The sequence below is a fragment of the Ochotona curzoniae genome, unplaced genomic scaffold (genome assembly GCF_017591425.1).
Source record: "Ochotona curzoniae isolate NIBS_2020 unplaced genomic scaffold, NIBS_Ocur_1.0 contig_1014, whole genome shotgun sequence".
Classification (NCBI taxonomy): domain Eukaryota; kingdom Metazoa; phylum Chordata; class Mammalia; order Lagomorpha; family Ochotonidae; genus Ochotona; species Ochotona curzoniae.
Genome location: NW_024464920.1, coordinates 2,991,305 through 3,009,015, shown reverse-complemented (window position 1 = coordinate 3,009,015; position 17,711 = coordinate 2,991,305).

Here is a 17,711-nt window from a genome sequence, read left to right as displayed (position 1 = left end):
TGTCAGAGCTGCCGTGTGCAGGAAGCATCACCAGGAGCCGGGTCAGGTGGGAGATCGGTGTGTGGGGGAGTGACAGCCCGTTTGGTGGCATTGCATTGGCTTTTCTCCTTCAGTCTTGTGAGCACAAGGACAATCCAGGGAAATTGTGTGTGTGTGTGTGTGTGTGTGTGTGTGTGTGTGTGTGTGTGCATGCACACGCGTGCATGCGCTTTTAAAGGTGAAAACTTTTAACCTTCCTACTTGGCCCTTTGGATCCACTTCAAGACAAGTACCCCTAAAACTGGAGGTCCTGCCAGAGAAGGAAGCAGGGTTCACTCTGGGTAATCTGGGCTCCCTCTTCAAGCCACCTGCTGAGATCCTGGTCCGGCCAGGCTTGCTCACAGCAGGGAGCGAATGCGCTGTCATCACTGGGTTTGCCCTACACAAAGCATCACAGGCTTCCATGCACGCATGACACAGGAAGCCTCGTAACCATAAGGCATTGTACAGATCCAGTCCCTTTACCTCTCCAGCTGTAGACACACAGGGCATGGGGAACAGACCACCCTGCCCCAGGCCACAGGAATTGGGCCCCCTGACTCTCCCTTACTGTAACAAACATCAGTTATCCATCTGCTCAGTGACAAAGCTACGAGGAAATGTCCCTGTTTTACTGTTCTGAGGTTTCTTTTAGGATGTTCTCCCTTCCCTTCCCTCCTTCCAACCCCAGCAGTGTCCCCCCATCCCCCAGTCAACCCCTTCTCCCTCACAGACATCTGGCAGCAGCTCCAGTCTGGATTCTTTCCCATTGGTGCCCCCACAGCGCTGCGTCACGGTCATGCTTGCAGCCCACACTGACTCCATCCTCCATCCTGAGCACTGTGGGAACGGCACGTGGGCTCGGCACCGTCCTTGCCACTTCACTGATGAAGAAACGGGCCTGGGACATGTTTGCTGCTTGGCCAAAGTGACCCAGCTGGAACTCCAAACATGCTAAGCACTTACTCTGGAACTTAACTGGGTCTGAAGGTGTCACTGAGAACACCTTCCCAGTGGTCCTGCACTTCTGCATCCTTATTTCAGGAACAGGCTTGTGCCTGCAAACACTGGGGCAACTTCCTGCATCCACATTCAATGGCAGGGCCAGGCTGCTGCCAGCTCTACGGGATGGAGGAAGTCACTGAAGAGGCTGACAGCTTCTCATGTTCTCACTGCAGCCTCTGGGTGCTCATGGGCCATGGCCTCGCTCTCCCATCCTGCTTCCTCCAGCTCTCTCTTGGACAGCCTCCCACTCAATGGCCCCTGCTCCCTGTCACACTGCGACCCTCCCTTGTGCACCCTGTGTACCCCCACCTCCCGTTCTGTGATGCTGGCTCTAAGCCCAGCAGTAGTCCCCTTCCCACCCCAGCTATTCCTTCTGGAAGGGGCTGGCTTCAGATATGTCTGTTACACTCTTTCATAGGCTACTCTTAGGGTTCTCTTCCGAGTCGCATGGTTATCTTGTGAGCTCTGCTACCACAGTTCAGCATAAAGTCTATTTCACCACTCAGCTCACTTCTAAGCCCGATTCCTCCTCCTGGCTTCTGATTTCTGTTATGGACCACAGCCACGTGCCATGGAACCCCAGTGGTCTGCCCAGTCTTCCTTCCTTTCATTTAGTTATTTTTATAACTATTTGAAAGGGAGAGAGAAAGAGAGCTCCCGTCTTCTGGTTCACTCCTCAAATGTCCATAAAAGCTATGTTGGGCCAGACCTGAGATAGGAGCCTGATTTATTTATTTGAAAGGCAGAGGGACAGAGACACAGAAAGATGGCTCATCAGCTGCTTCACTCCTGAAATGTCCACAGTAGCCAGGGCCATTCAGGCCAGGACAAAATGAGGAGCAGAGAATTCAGTCTGGGTCACTGAAGCGGGTGACAGGGAGCCAAGTATTTGGGCTGCCACTTACTGCCTCCCAGGGCGTGAAGCCACAGGAAACAGAAGTTGACAGCGAGTGGGGACTCAAACTCGGGCTCTAAGGGACGTGGGCCTCCCAGGAAATCCCTCTCCCTGCTACGGAGAGCATCTTGCCCACCATGCCAAGTGCCTGTTTTCACCCCCTTTAAACCTTCTAATGGTGTCTTTTGATAAACAGCTCTTAATTTTACTAACATTCAATCTATCAATCTTTTCTGTTTTCTTGAAAAAAAAAAAAACAAATCAAAACTAAAAGCCTTTGCCTACCCAAGGTTCTGTAGATATTCTGTTTTCTTCTAGAACCTTATTAATCAATAACCTTCTTTGTTGGCCAACCATGAGGGATTGACTCTTGTGTATGGTGTGGGGAAGAAGCCAAGGCTCATTGGTTCTTACAGGGAAATCCAAGCAACCCAGTGCCAACATCCATAAAATGTCTGGTCTCAGTAACCGTAGACTACCCAATATGCTCTCATTGTCATTTTAAGCCTCTCTGAAATGTTTCTTATCTAGGCTTTAGACTCATCCATTAAACTGAGCTTTAATCCCTTCAAAAGGTAGAAATAAACTTTTTAGTCTTAGAGGAAGCTTGGGGACTTCAACTGCCCTCTCTGTAAACTGAATGAGGGGCCGAGCTCTGTGTCAGGAGCAACTTGAGCTGTGACCCAGGCTGTTTAGACAGCAACACAATGCACTTCTGCTGGACAGTGCACCTTGTCCACCCTCAGCTGCCTGTCCCACCAGGTATCCATGCCCAGGAAGGAATGAGAAGGCTCCAGGAGAGATGGCTCAGGGCCAAAGGTGGGGTTCCTTTCTCTTGCTTGTCCACGAGGCTTAAGATCTTGACCCCATGAAGTTCCGAATTTTCAGACATGTATTTCAAAGTTGCCACAAGTATTTTATTCACTGCTCAATTGAGTCTTTATGGTGTTCCATGTATAGAAGGATGAAGCATAAGGAGTTAAAATGTCATTGTGGCCATATCTCTCTCAGAGGAATCCAAATTAAGGGATGAGGTGGAAGACAAGAAGAAAACTGGCACTGAAGAGAGGTTTAACAGGGATGAAAAGTAGAGGAGTGGCTAATGGAGCAACTCTGGACAACATACCCAAGCAAACAGGCAGGGAGGGACCTTGGGAACAGCACATGGTGATGTTACCCCCTTGCCTCAGACTTGAACAGCAAAAGCCAAGCTGGAGCATGGATTCACTTCCTGACACCAGAACCTGCTCCAAATCTACAGTAACCCAGACATCGTGGGATGAGCATCAAGATGGGGGCGGGAGGGGGAATCAACAGGACAGATTAGAGAACCCACACATAAGCCTTCACTGACGGCCTCATGGTTTCTGCCAGCGGTCCAAGACTGAGGAGAAGGTATTATCTTTAACAAATGGTGCTGGTGAGACTGGCTATACAAAAGCGCAAGAATGCAGTCAGGCCTTTGCCGTACGCCATCCACAAAACCTGACTCAAAGCCTGAGACCTAGAGGTGAGATCAAAAGCTACAAAACTCTTAGCAGAAGCCACAGCAGGAAAATCTCCATGTCATTGGCTTGGGCAATGGTTTCCTGAATATGACAGCAAAAGCAAAACAAGCAAAAGATCAACCTCATCAAAAATGTGCACTTCTGTGCATCAAAGTATACTATCACGAGAGAAACAAAGCAATGCACTGAAGGGGAGAGAATATCTGCAAATCATATGAGAAAGAACGTTACAAGTTCGTAGAGGAAGAATTGAAAATAAGTTTATTCTGAAGCAAAACAAACAACAACAACAAACTGAAAATCCATGAGTGGTCTTCAAAAAGTTCACAGTAACTCTATAGTACCAAAAAGCTGCATGGATTTCAAAAAGTTAGTTTTTCAGAAAGAGAGAGAGAGAGAGAGAGAGAGAGAGAGAGGGGCCATTCACCCACGGACACTTTCTCTATATCCCTGCAACAGTTCCCAGCTGGGTTCAAAGCTGGGAGCCAGGAACTCAGCCCAATTATCTGTGACATCACTGTGGCCTCCCAGGGTCTACACCAGCTGGAATCAGAGTCAGGAGCGGAGGAACCAGGCCTTTGGTCAACTGGTCAAGCTGCTACTGTGATGCCAATATCCCAAACGAGTGCTAAATCAAGTCTCAGCTGCTCTGCTTTTGAGCCAGCTCCCTGCTAATGCACCTGGGATGGCTGCAGAAGACAACGCTAGTGGGCCACTGCCACCCATGATGTAATTCTGAGCTCCTGGCTTCAACCTGGCCCAGTCCTGGCTGTTGTGGCTGCTTGGGGCGGTGTGTGGGGAGTGGACCAGTGGACAAACATTCTCTTTCTACTTTTCTCATTCTCTCTTTGCCACTTTGCCTCACAATTTTTTATATATATAAAGATTTTCATAAGGGTATTTATATATATATATATAAACCCTTATTAAAAAAAGAAAGAAGTAGAGCCAAGTAATTTAACTGCTGAGCCAAATGCTAAACTTATCTTTTAATTCCAATTTCCAGTAACTTTTTAAAAATACTCTTTTTTTTCTGCTAAAGACTGAATTCCCAGATATATAGAATTACAGCTCAATAAAAAATGAAAACGCAATTAAAACGGAACAAAACAGAAAACATGTTTTTCCAAAAACAAGGATACACATATGAAAAGACATCAAACATCACTAATCATTAGGTTAAAGGGAATAAAAATCACCAACTCATACCCATTAGAATGGCTGTTATATCAAAAAAAGTGGAAAGTAACAAGCGTGGGTTAGGATGTTGGAAATTCAACCTTAATGCAACAATGGTAGAAATGTAAAATGGTATGGTCACTACAGAAAACGGAACGGCAGCTCCTAAAAAAATAATAATTAAAAAATTAAACATACAATTAGCACGAGATCCAGCAATTTCACCTTCACATACATCCCTCAGAGAAGGGAAAGCAGGGTCTTGAAGAGGTATGTGTGTGCCCATGTTCCTTCAGTGACACGGGCCAAAAGGGGAAAGCGACCCAAGGGTCCAGGAGAGCTGATCAGTACAACGGCTCTTCAAAACGTTTGTGGGAAACACCACGGAATCAAATTCACACATCCGTGAGATGTGGTGTGCATAAACAACAGGCCTTTCAAAGGAAGGAAATTCTGGGAGCTGGCATTGTGGTGTGGTTGGTTAAGCCTCCACCTGACACGTTGGCACTTTACAAGGGCACTGATTTGCGTCCTGGCTGCTCCACTTTCGATCCACTCCGTGCTAATGTGCCTGGGAAGAGCAGTGAGGAGTGCACGGGTGTTTGCCCCCTGCCACCGACGTGGAAGACCTGGAGGAAGTGCTGGCTCCTGACTCTGGCCTGGCCCAAAGAGGATGATTTCACTCTCTCTGTCTCTGCTTCTCTCTCTCCATTTCTCTCTCTGTAATTCTTTCAAATAAGTGAATAAAGTCTTTTTTTAAAAGCAAGGGAATTCTAACACATGCAACAACATGAGTGAATCCCCAAAAGATATTTAGTGAAAGAAACCAGACACTAAAGGACACATAGCAAATGATTCCACTTATAAGATCCCACCAGGAGAACAGCATTATAGGGGCTGGGCAAAAATGCTGGGAAGGAATTAGTTCACGGTGGTTGCACAATACGGGTGTCACTCAATGCCACTACACTGTATGTATAAATAGGGTGAAGGCAGTAGATTTTATGTTAAGTGTATTTTATCATATTTTGTTACAAAGGAGAGAGAAGAAAGCTACGCCTTCTACTATAGGTGAGGAGCTAAACTCCGACGAACAAGGCAGTCCACTCTTGGGGGTGGGACACAAGTGCACAGGTCACAGGCAATACAATACAGCTTATAATTAAGAAAAATAAGCTTTTATGGAATCACATAGGACACGGAACCTAGCTTGCAGAGGTCCTTAGGGAAGACTTTCCTGGAGCAACTGATGACTCCGTGGAAGGTGGGAGATGGGCTGGTACAGGGGAGATGGCAAGAGGCCAGGAGGGGGCCTGGCGTCGTGGTCTAGTAGCTAAAGTCCTCGCCTTGCATGCACCGGGATCCCATATGGGTGCCAGTTCTAATCCTGACAGCTCCACTTCCCATCCAGCTCCCTGCCTGTGGCCTGGGAAAGCAGTCTAGGATGGCCCAAAGCCTTGGGACCCTGCACCCACACGGGAGACCTGGAGGAAGTTCCTGGCTCTTGGCTTCAGATCAGTGCAGCACTAGCTGTTGCGGCCACTTGGGGAGTGAATCATTGGGCGGAAGATGTTCCTCTCTGTCTCTCCTCCTCTCTGTATATCTGATTTTGAAATAAAAATAAATAAATCTTAAAGAAAAAAAAAGGCGGGAGCAACTTTCCCCAAAGAAGGAAGAACACTGGGCAATAGAGAGCAAGCCACAGGGATGTCACAGTGGAGACCACAGTGGAAAGGAAAAGGTGTCTTGTTACTGCGCCAAGGAGGTAGATTTCATCCTACATGTCACAAAGAAGTGCCAGAGGCCATAGGGCACGGCTGGATAAAGCTGCTCAGCGTTTCAGCTGAGTGGGCTGAGTGGGGAGAGGTACACGCGTGTGCAGAAGACCCGGGAAAAGATCGGAGGAGGTTGGCCTGGCTCTTGGGTAGTGAAAGGATGGCTGGTCCAGGCAGCAGCTAGAGGGATATTGCTTGGAGAAGTCCTGATGACCAGCGGAGGGTGGCAAGGAGGCAGAAGCAAGTTGGGGCAGATGCTTGGATTTCCGCCATGAGCACAGGGATGGACGGGGAGCAGGGAGATTCCCCGAGACCGGGCCAGTTCTGGGGCTCAGATCCTGATGCTTCCACTTGGTCCCAGGGTTGAGTGGGAGGCCCCGTGGTTGTCTCTAAATGAGACAATCCTATATGCGCAGTGGGACAGGTGGCTCCGAAGCTTGGGGAAAGATTTTGCACCCAGAACCCAAAGCAGAGAGGAAGCGTGGTACAGAGCTGGAACTAGCTGGAGGGGCTGCGAGCCAGCTCTAGGCCTGAGGAGCAGCTCCGCCCTGGGAGGAGGTGGGCGGCTCTTCTCACAGGAGAGAGGAGAAGAGTGGCCAGATGGAGCGTGCGCACTGCCCTGCTCCCCTTGTCTCTCTCTTCCAATGACAGCGAGACGCCAGCCTGCCAATTTCCTACTCTGTCACCTGCGCATTTCGTTTTGGGGGAAAAGAACTATAGCAGCTCTAGAAATGGAAATAAATGTTTTATCAAACATTCTTTTTAATCATTTTACACCTGACAAGTTGCTGTGTTCCGCCTCTCCTGATAACCTCAAGAGCTGACTGGTGCTCCCTCCTCCCCAGGTCCTAGGACCCAAGCTCGCCTAGGGAAGGGCAGCAGTGGCGCCAAGAACCACCCATGCAGTCTTCTGCCTTGCTGGCCTTCTGCCAACTGCAACCACCTCTGACGCCTCACCTCACGCTGACCGGAAGCTGAGCTGCCTGCCGCAGGTTCCCGGTGACTCCTCTCCCCTGATTCCGTCTCAGATACTCCTGGCTGACTTGAGTACAGATCCTCTTGCCAGATCTTTGTAAAGTGCTTTGAATACTCAGATATTCTGAGTTAAGCATATTGATTAAAAAAAAAAAGATCTGATTATTTTTATTGGAAAGGCAGATATAAGGAGAGAGACAGAAAGATCTTCCATCCACTGGTTCACTCCCCAAATAGCTGCAATGGCTGGAGCTGAGCTGATCTGAAGCCAGGAGCCAGGAGCTTCCTCTGGTTCTCCCACATGGGTGCAGGGTCCCACAGCCTTGGGCCAACCTTGACTGCTTTCCCAGGCCTCAAGCAGGGAGATGGATGGGAAGTGGAGCAGCTGGCACATGGACCGTGCTCATATGGGATCCTGGTGTATGCAACGCAAGGACTTTAGCCATTAGGCTACCACACTGGATCCAAGAATATTGATTCTTGTGTCAGAACTCATCTTACTCCTGGGGCTGGCATTGTGGCACAGCACATTAAGTTACCACCTGGGATGGCACCATCCTGTGTCAGCGCTGAGTCATGTTCTGGCTGCTCCACTTCCCATCCAGCTTTCTCTTTATGCACCTGGGAGAGCAGCAGAAGACAGCCTGAGCGCTTGGGCCCCCTGCTATCCATATGGGACACTCAGATGGAGTTCCAGGCACTTGGACTCAGCCTGGCCTATCCTGGTTATTGTGGCCATTGGGAAGGCAACTAGTGAATCCAGTAATGTTTTATTGTTTTGTAATGCAAATTTGCTTTGTTTTGTTTTGTTTAGAAGAATGTACCCTACTTAAATGAAGTCAGAACCAATGGTTACAATATTTTTAACTGACTCCCAATGTTTCTCTGAGTGGGTTCCAATGGGCTCAAAACAAAGATAAGGCACTCTCCCCTCCTCCCCCTGTACCCCGGCCAAAAAAACACCCCACACAACCAACACCACTCTTTCTGTCCGCCAGGCGTGACCTCTTTGTGCCTAGTCTCCCTGGCCCTGCAGACACTGCACACCATCTTCTGCTCCACTACCTTCGTCATCACTTTGCTTTCCTTGAGATCTGACCAGCTTTCCATGTCTCTTCCATTTCCTCCCCAAGACACAAGCACTATACCCCTGGTAGACCAGTTACCACCCCTACATCTATTCTCATTTGTTTGTTTCTTCTCACTTGCTCTCCTTGAGTCAAGTTAGGATTCTGTCCTGTATTTTAAAAATCGAGAACTTGCATCTTGGCCTATTCATCGGCTGTTTATTGTGGCAAAGCACACGCAATGTACCATTTCAGCTGGTGCTGTGCACACAGTTTGGCGGCATTCACACTGCAGTGTGACCGTCTACACCATCAGCTCCAGAATTTGCTGTCACCTTGTGCTGAAACCCTAGTCAGGTCTCCCCGGCTCGCAGCCACGCTCACTGACTCACACGTCATCCATGCCTGCCAATGTGCTGCTGTGTGGGGCTCAGCGGTTGCCACAGGGACCGTATGGCAAATAAAGCCAGAAACACTTGTGTTTGACCCTTTCCAGAAAAAGCCTGCCCACCCCATCTTCGTCTCTAGTAGCTTCCTGTGCAATTGCCATAGCAACCATCCAACTAGTCTCACTGCCTCCACTTCGATTTCCTTGCAGTCTACCTGCCCCCTAAGGAGGATTTTCCGAAGGTAGGCACGCTGTTCTGATGGATGTCTCTGGTTAAGGACCTATGAGTGGCATTCCATAGGCCAATAGGAGGATCCCCGGTGTGTCACCTGGGAACACGAGTCCCAGAACAACTGGAGCTCGTCAAAGCTCTGAAAAGTCCTGCACCAGGGAAACCAGCTGAACCCCAGTTATTCCTACAGAAAAAGATCTGTGTTCACAATCAGTAATTTTCTGTATGCACCTGGAGGTTCACCCTCAGCTCCTGATGCCTGCCTTGGAGTAACACTGAGGTACTCCCCCCACCGGAGTTATTCCCTGCTCCCATCCCTGTTAAATGGGATGAGAATAGAGGCCAGCTTATTCCCCACTAGATCCAAGTTTTCCAAAGAAGTGAACTATGTTTAACATGCACGAGAGAGGTGCGTATCCTCATAGGAGGACGAACGTGGTTTGCCATGGAAGCTTATTCAGGAAGCTTGTATTATCAGAAGTATCCAAAGGTGGCCTTCCAGGTACTACTCTAGAACTACTCTGGAACCCAGATGGGAAACTTTTTTTAAAAAATATCTATTTTATTTTTATTGGAAAGGCAGATTTACAGATGGAAGGACAGAGAGAAAGATCTTCCATGTGCTGGTTCACTTGCCAAATGGCCGCAACGGTTGGAATTGAGTCAATTTAAAGCCAGGAACCAGGAGATTCTTGTGGGTTTCCCATGCTGGTGCAGGGTCCCAAGGCTTTGGGCCGTCCTCCACTGCCTTCCCAGGCCACAGGCAGGGAGGTAGATGGGAAGTGGAGCAGCTGGCACATGGACCGTGTTCATCTGGATGCCGGCACACTTGGAGAAGGAGGATTTGCCAGCCAGTTGAGCCAATGCTTCAGCCCCAAAACTCTCACTCTGTATGTTCCCCCGGAAGCACTCACTGTACATGGTGGGAACAAGAAAAAAAAAAAAAAACTTCACTGTATGAAGCAAAATGGCCGGGAGGGAGGAAATAGCTTTAGGTACTTAAGCATAAAATCCCTCATTACAACCGAAGCGAAAGATACAGACAGATTTGTCATGTCATGTCATTCTTTTCCTTCACGACTGAATACAGAGCATTAGCTTCAGCCCACTGAACATAGGATTTGGGTCAAAAATTCACAGATTCTGATATAAAAAAAAAATCAATGGTTTTGCATTCTGCCACAGCTGGACGAAGGCCACAGAAACTAGTTTAGCGACAAGAAAGTGCAGAGCTTAATGCATGTGTAAAGTGGACAGGAAGTATCAGCTCTCAGTGCTTCTTGTAACACCGATTTAATGCCCCTCCATTTTGCTCAATCTCCTTCTCAGATAATCTTACCAATCCTGCTGAACAAAGATGAAGTTATTGTAGAAACAAATGTAGATGGACAGACAATAGCACTAAATCCTAATGACAGACGTCCATTTTCCTGTTTCTTTTAAAACAAGAAATTCACGTGTGGGTGGGAAGGTGGTTGAGGGGCATCAGTAGCTCGTGTGTCCAAAGGACAGACCCAGGCAGGCTGGGGACACTCAGCTACGCTGCAGGCTACGGGATGCACACCCCTGCCAGATGCAACTGAGCAGTGACGATGACTAGAGAGAGAGGACAGAGAAAGGGAGGTGGGAGAGATGAGTGCTGGACCTGAACGAGCCTTTACAGTCCAGCATGGAGATCGGAAGCCACACAGGGCTGTCTCCTTTGGTCTGCGTACACGTCTCACTGCACAGCACGCAGCACTCGGAGGTCATCAGACTTCAATCTGGACTGCGGTGTGCCATCCCGGACAATGCGGCAGAGCGATCACAAGATTCCGCTCTCTAATTAGGGAGAATGTAGGCTGTGGGCTTCTCCAAAGCGTGGAAATCTCCAATACAAACACTGTTTCTGGACAGCTAACACCACCTTTGCCATAGGATTTTTTTTTTTTTTCCACTTTAGGGCATCTGTCAGATCAAGGTCTTGACCAGACCCCTAGGTCGAGATTCAGAAACCAAGCTGATGGTTTGGACACTGCTACTGAGCAGCTGTGGGGCCCTTCATACATTGAACCGCCACCCAAATGGTGACCTTGTTGGTAAAAGGAGGGAGGCGGGTGGGTGACATGAGCTACAGAGCTGCCTCTGCAATTCACCAGCTGGGAGCCCTTGGACCAATGACATACAGTTGAGGAGGTCTCCGTCTCCCTGAGAGTAAAGTCAGATGAGGCCTGTCAAGCAGGGCTCAATAAATAACGCTTCCCACAGTAGTTAACATGGAGCAGTAACTACACGCTGAGGACAGTTGTCAGAGCCCCACAGCATTCTCTGCCTTCCTCCTAATGACACTCCCATGGAGGTACATCATCATCATTATCACTGAAGAAAAAGCTGTGGGGCAAAGGTTAGGTCACACTTGGGCTGCCAGGCCAAGCAGCTGGGCTCCGGGCTCTGTGCCCTTGCAACCTTCACTGCTCCTGGCCACATGCTTCTCTCCTTCCCTGCACCCCACTTCCTTTCTTTCTTTCTTTTTAAAGATTTATTTATTTTTAGTGGAAAGGCAGATATATAGAGAGGAGGAGAGACAGAGAGGAAGATTTCCCATCCGATGGTTCATTCTCTAAGCGGCCACAATGGCCGGAGCTGAGCCAATCCTGAAGCCAGGAGCCTCTTCCGGGTCTCTCATGTGGGTGCAGGGTCCCAAGGCTTTGGGCCACAGGCCACAGACAGGGAGCTGGATGGAAAGTGGGGCCGCTGAGATTAGGACCAGCGCCCATATGGGATCCCGGTGCGTGCAAGGTGAGGACTTTAGCCACCAGGCTATGGCGTCAGGCCTGCACCCTCCCTTTCAACTCCATAAAACTATACTTCAGAGTGCATAAAACTATACTTGGTAGCTGGCCTGAACTCTCCGAGATTAGTAAAATTGATTTCTCTGAGATTACTGAGGTTTCAAACACCGGGTTAAGCTGTCAACTGGGACACCTATATCCCATATTGGAGTGCTGGCTCTAGTCCTGGCTGCCCTGCTTCACATCCATCTTCCTGCTAACGCACCTGGGAGGCAGTGATGACACCCCCCCCACCCCCCAGAGTAACCTGGGCTCCTGATGCACATGTGGAGACACGGACGGAGTTCCCAGCTCCTGCCTGACCTAGCCCCAGCTACAGGGTGCATTTATCTGTGCAGTAAACCAACAGATGGAAGTTTTCTCTTTCTCTCACCTTCCTTTCCTCCTCTTCTCTCCCTCCCTCTGTCACTCTGTCTTTCAAATGCATAAATAAATCTCTTTTAAAGAAAAAAAAACCTACAGCGGCTTAATCAGGAAGAATGACACACTGATTCTAAACCTGTCATCACGGAGTTATGAGCTGAATAAAGGAATGGGGGCACAGAGTGGCTACACCTCAGCTTCCGGTGCCCTTTGACTGACCCTGCCAGAATGACCAAGAGCTCATTCACTCAGCAAGGGCCGCCTGACAGCCAATCACACGCCAGGCAGCAGAAAGCTGGGAATGCAGACAATCACGCCAGGTCCTACACTCCTACGTCTTGGCCTTGGATGGGTGAGAAGCTGGACTGAAATATTCAAAGCTTTGTTTGAGCTCAGCTGGCGGAAGTGTTTTGCAAATGCAGTGTCAGTTTCGGATTATAGACCAGAGGCCTTTCTTTGTTTTGTTTTTAAATTTTATTTTTTTATAATATAGTGTCTTAGGTTCACGGATTTCCCTGTCCACCCTCCTCCCTATTTACTGTCTCCCCGACGGTTTCCCCCCATATTATTACAGTAACACAGTCCTTCAGCAACAGTCGCAAGTCCATCATTCTGCTATTTCTGATATGGGGTAAGTAGGGACGGGGCCTGAGACCCACCTGGCTTCTCCCAGGCAGCTTTGAAGTCAGCTCAGGGTTAGGCTGGCTCAGGGCCACAGCCCACAGGAGTGGAGACAGCAACCCTAGAATTTCATAGGCAACCAGGACAAAGGTGTGGCGCCTCCGGGTGGACAGGCCAACGCCTGTGACCGTGGCAGAGTGGCTGCTACAGATCCTCTCAAGATGAGGATGCAGCAGCTCCTTTCTCAAGGTGTTCTACTTGGTCTTTCTTCCCCACAACAACCTGGCAGGCCCCAGAGCTTCATTCCACAAGTGAGAAAAGAAAGCGGTACGCAGGGAACACACACACACACACACTCCCAAGGTCCCAGAGGACGTAGCTTCTTGCCAAAGCTCACGGCTCCCCGTCTCCTCGGTGTCCCCCACAATGAACATGACCACGTACTTGCCACTGGGCAGGGAAGCTCTAGAGGCAGGACAGGGACTGCATGACCTCAGGAGGGCTGGTGACATCCACTGCTTGGACTACACAGCCAAGACCAACGAGCCGGACCCTGGCCTGGACTTAGGTCAACAAAGCCAGAGGAAGCTCCAGCCTGGAAGTGTGTGTGGCAGGGTGCAGCCAAAGGGCTCTGTGCTTCATGAGCTGAAATCAACTGCTGATGGAGCTGTGTGTACACATGGTTGCCAGGGGGCATCTTCTTGGTCCAATTCAAATGTCTCACTCTCACTTCCCTGGGGTTACCCTGTGGGGTTGGGGAGAAGGTCACCCAGGGAGATGTGGGCTTCCTGGATGAGATGACAACAAGGCCCAAGGTTCAGCTTCACCCAGAGGGTGATGAAGTCATCTGCTGTGAGGGGCAGACAGCAGTGTGTTTGTCCAGAACTCAGCAACGTGCTACCCAAATGCCAGTCTAGAGCACACAATGAACAGGCTGTGGACTGCTGGGGAGTCATGGTAGCAAACAGGCCTGTACGATCAGCCAGGCCTAAAACAGGGGCAGAAAGATCTGCCCCAAAGAAGATTCTGGGCTCTGAGCTTGCAAGCATCCTGGGAAGCCGAGGTGACGGAGTGACAGACTCTGCAAATAGTTGCTGAGGCTACAGATTAATGCGACTTCATATTGACAGAGTGCTTTAACATTTACAGAGCGTTTTCCTATTCTTTACCTCATCTCATCCTCACTTGCAAGTTTAAAAAAGCAAATACCGCTAGGTCCAACCTCAACCGGAGGAGGCACTGCAGGTTCAAGAGGTTAACTGACTTGCTTGTGTCAAACAGCCAGTGACACGGGGACAGAATATTAAATGCCCCCCTACCCATTCTCCAAGGGAGAATTCACTTTCTGCTGCGACTATACCATTTCTGCCCAGTTCCAAGTAGAACGGATGGGTGGGAAGAGGAAGTGGAACACTCTCACTATGATAATAATGATAATGATTGATGATGAAGAGGGCAGAAAAGAAAAAAAAAAAAGCCCGAGAATGCAGGAGAGCACAGCCCAGAAGATGACTGGCAATTCTGAGGACAGAAAGGAGAAAGAAGAGAAGATGGGGTGGTTGTTAAATGATATGGTTGAAAGTACTTTTTAGGAAGTCTGCAAGCACAATATCCAACACAGCAAGAATCCTCCAGTAAAGAACTGCATAATTCATGACCTCTTTTGGAACTGAATTTGAGAAGGAGAGCAAGAGGGAGAGAGAAGCATTTCTGTGTTTGCTGCTCTTTTGTTCTAGCAATGCTTTAAGACAAAAGTGGGGTAGCTTACAAAGTTCTAGTTACATCTGAGTTACATCAGCAGGTGGCTGGGGATGGCGCTAGCATCCACATTTCTGTTTCTATCCCAGTGCTATGGCGCCTTCTCTAGAGCTAACTCCTTCACAGACAAGCAATGAAATGTGACTGATCCTCCAAGCTGGCACATGTCACACAGCCTCAGAGGAATAGCAACCCAAGTTGGTGGGTACAAGTGGACACTAGCATGAGCTTCTGGTTAGATGGGCATGGTGTTCTCTGCCTGAAGACCAACGGGTTCTCCATTGCTTGCTGAATAAAGTCCCAAGCACCCAAGTGAGCACCGGGGGTCCTTTGCTGCCTGTCTACCTATAGGTATTCTTTGATTGTATCCCAGGTCTCATCAAACCAGCCCTCACATCCCACTATTCTTTGCCAGTCTTATACTCTTTTTAAACATAATGGCTTCGTTTCCATTGTATTTGAAAAACAGAAAGACAGACAGCAGGAGTGAGATAGAAAGAAACAGATATCTTACATCTGCTGGTTCATTCTCCAGCTGGCCACAAGACCAAGGTCGGAATTGACAGACACTAGGAGCCAGGAGTACCTCAAAGTGCATCAAAGTAGTTTCATCTCTACACGCTGTGTCTTAAGGTCCACTTAATCACACACTCCTCCCAAGTCAGTGTTGCCCTGCATCACACTATGCCAACGAAGAGAACACAGCAGGCTCCTGGACAACTGCTTGTAGCATTCATGCAAGAATGTCTCCAGCTACTGCCTGAAGTAAGACAACAGCCATCCCCGAGAGCAAACTGACTCCTGTATCTCTCAAACAATCAATGCCACAGTTTCAAGAACTTCCGTATCCAAGAGAGCCAAGGCTCCTATCACCTTAAATGTCAATATCTAGGGCCCGGCACAGTAGCCAGTGGCTGGATCCCACATAGACACTGGCTCATGTGCAGTTGCTCCACTTCCCATCCAGCTCCCTGTTTGTGGCCTGGGAAAGCAATCAAAGATGGCCCGAAAGCTTGGGACCCTGCACCCACATGGAAGACCTAAAAGAAGCTCCTGGCTTCAAATCAGCTCAGCTACAGCCATTGTGGCTACTTGGGGAGGGACTGAAGATCTTTGTGTCTCTCCTTCTCTCTGTAACTCTGCCTTTCCAATACAAATAAATAAATCTTTAAAGAAGAAAAAGCAGAGGCAGCCAATGTCTGTTCTTTACCTTTCCACACTCCTGTAGTCTATGGTCTCTGCGATGACATTTATGGGATGGCACCTGCTGTCAGTGGGATATGGCTCACATGGCCAGGGCTTCATTCAGATTACTGGGTGGAAAATGGCTGACTCAGCCTGATGCGAACAGGAGTGTGATACGAACAGGAGTGTGATGCGAACAGGAGTGTGATGCGTTAAGGCATTCTATTAAAAAAAAAAATCAATGGACAACACGAGAAAGGGAGTGATCGGAGAAGGCAGGGATGTTTTCTGGGCCGTTCTGCACTGGAAATACATTGAGTTGCACAATCATGACTTCTGCCTGTCTCCACATGCATGTTAGAGACCAGGTAAGGTTCATTCATCATGAAACATACATCACACTGATTAGTACCAGGAGAAGCAACTTCCATGCATTTAAAACTAGTCTGAGATTAAAAAGTGTTCACAAAAGTGAAAATTCATAAGATGGCCCTAACATTATAAAAACATACCCAGATTTTATAATGGCACCTTACATCGGACAAAGTCAAGGATCAACAGCCGTGGAAAAATCACCACTTTGATCCTGGGTGTCCTTTCTTCATTTCTCCAATTCCTCATGCATTATTTCCACTAAGCGTTGGCATTTAAAGCTCTGGCTTTTCATTCTTCTGCTTTAAGTGTTCCAGAGAGAATTACTCACATTTCATTACTCAACGTAATTACCTTCCCTGTACCTATGAATGGAAAACCTCAAGTTTGCCGTCAGATGACTCAGTTTCCAGAATGTCCCTTCAGTCATGACCTTCCCATTCATTCACTCCTTCATTCATGAATTACTTACCAAACCCTTCTGAATGACAGATGCTGTGCTCGGCACTGTGGACCTGCTCCGTGATGGACAAGATGGCTGCATCCCCTCTTTACCCGCGGCAGAGACAGTTGTCAGCCAGCTCCCCGTAGAGTACACAATAGCACAATGATAAAGCACTCACACCACTCACAATCAGAGGCTACACTGTGTGTTTTGGGGGAGGGAAGGGAGTATTTTCTTATAAAAAGGGATACTGGGGCCAGCATTTTGGCACAGTGAGTTAAGCAACCAGCCTGAGATGCTGGCATCCCATAGGAGCCCCTCCTGGCTGCTCATCTTTCAATCCTGCTCCCCGATACGATGCCTGGGCATGCAGCAAAGGACGGCCCTAGTATATGGCCACCGCCACCTAGGTAAGAGACCCCAGACAAAGTTTCAGACTCCTGGCTTCAGCCTGGCCCAGCACTGGCTGTTGTGGCTGTTTGGGAACTGAACCAACAGATGAAAAGATCTATTTCTGTCTGTGCGTTTTTCTCTTAATCCTGCCTTTCAAATAAATAAATCTTTCTGTTTTAAAGGAATATTTAAGCTGAGCAGATCATGAGCATGTGAAGGGTGTGATGTCTGTGGAATTAAGCAAACAGAAAACACTCCATCAAAGTTGTCCTTCCCCTGTGGTTTGAATCCATCTGCCTCTAAGCGCAGGAGAAACTGTTGGAACCAGGAAGTGGTTGACTTGCTGACCATGTTGTCAGTCTTTTGCAGTCTCCATCTGTGGGCCCGATATAATTGCTCAACTGGCTAATCCTCCCCTTACAAATGGCAGGATCCCATCCGGCACTGGCTCGTGTCCCAGCTGCTCCACTTCCCATCCAGCTCCCTGCTTGTGGCCTGGGAAAGCAGTAGAGGACTGCCCAAAGCCTTGGGACTCTGCACCCATGTGGGAGACCTGGAAGAAGTTCCTTGCTCCTGGCTTTGGATTGGCTTAGCTCTGGCCTTTGTGGCCATTTAGGAGGTGAATCAGCAGATGGAAGATCTTTCTCTCTGTAAATCTGCTTTTCCAATAGAAATCAATAAATCTTAAAAAAAAAAAGAAA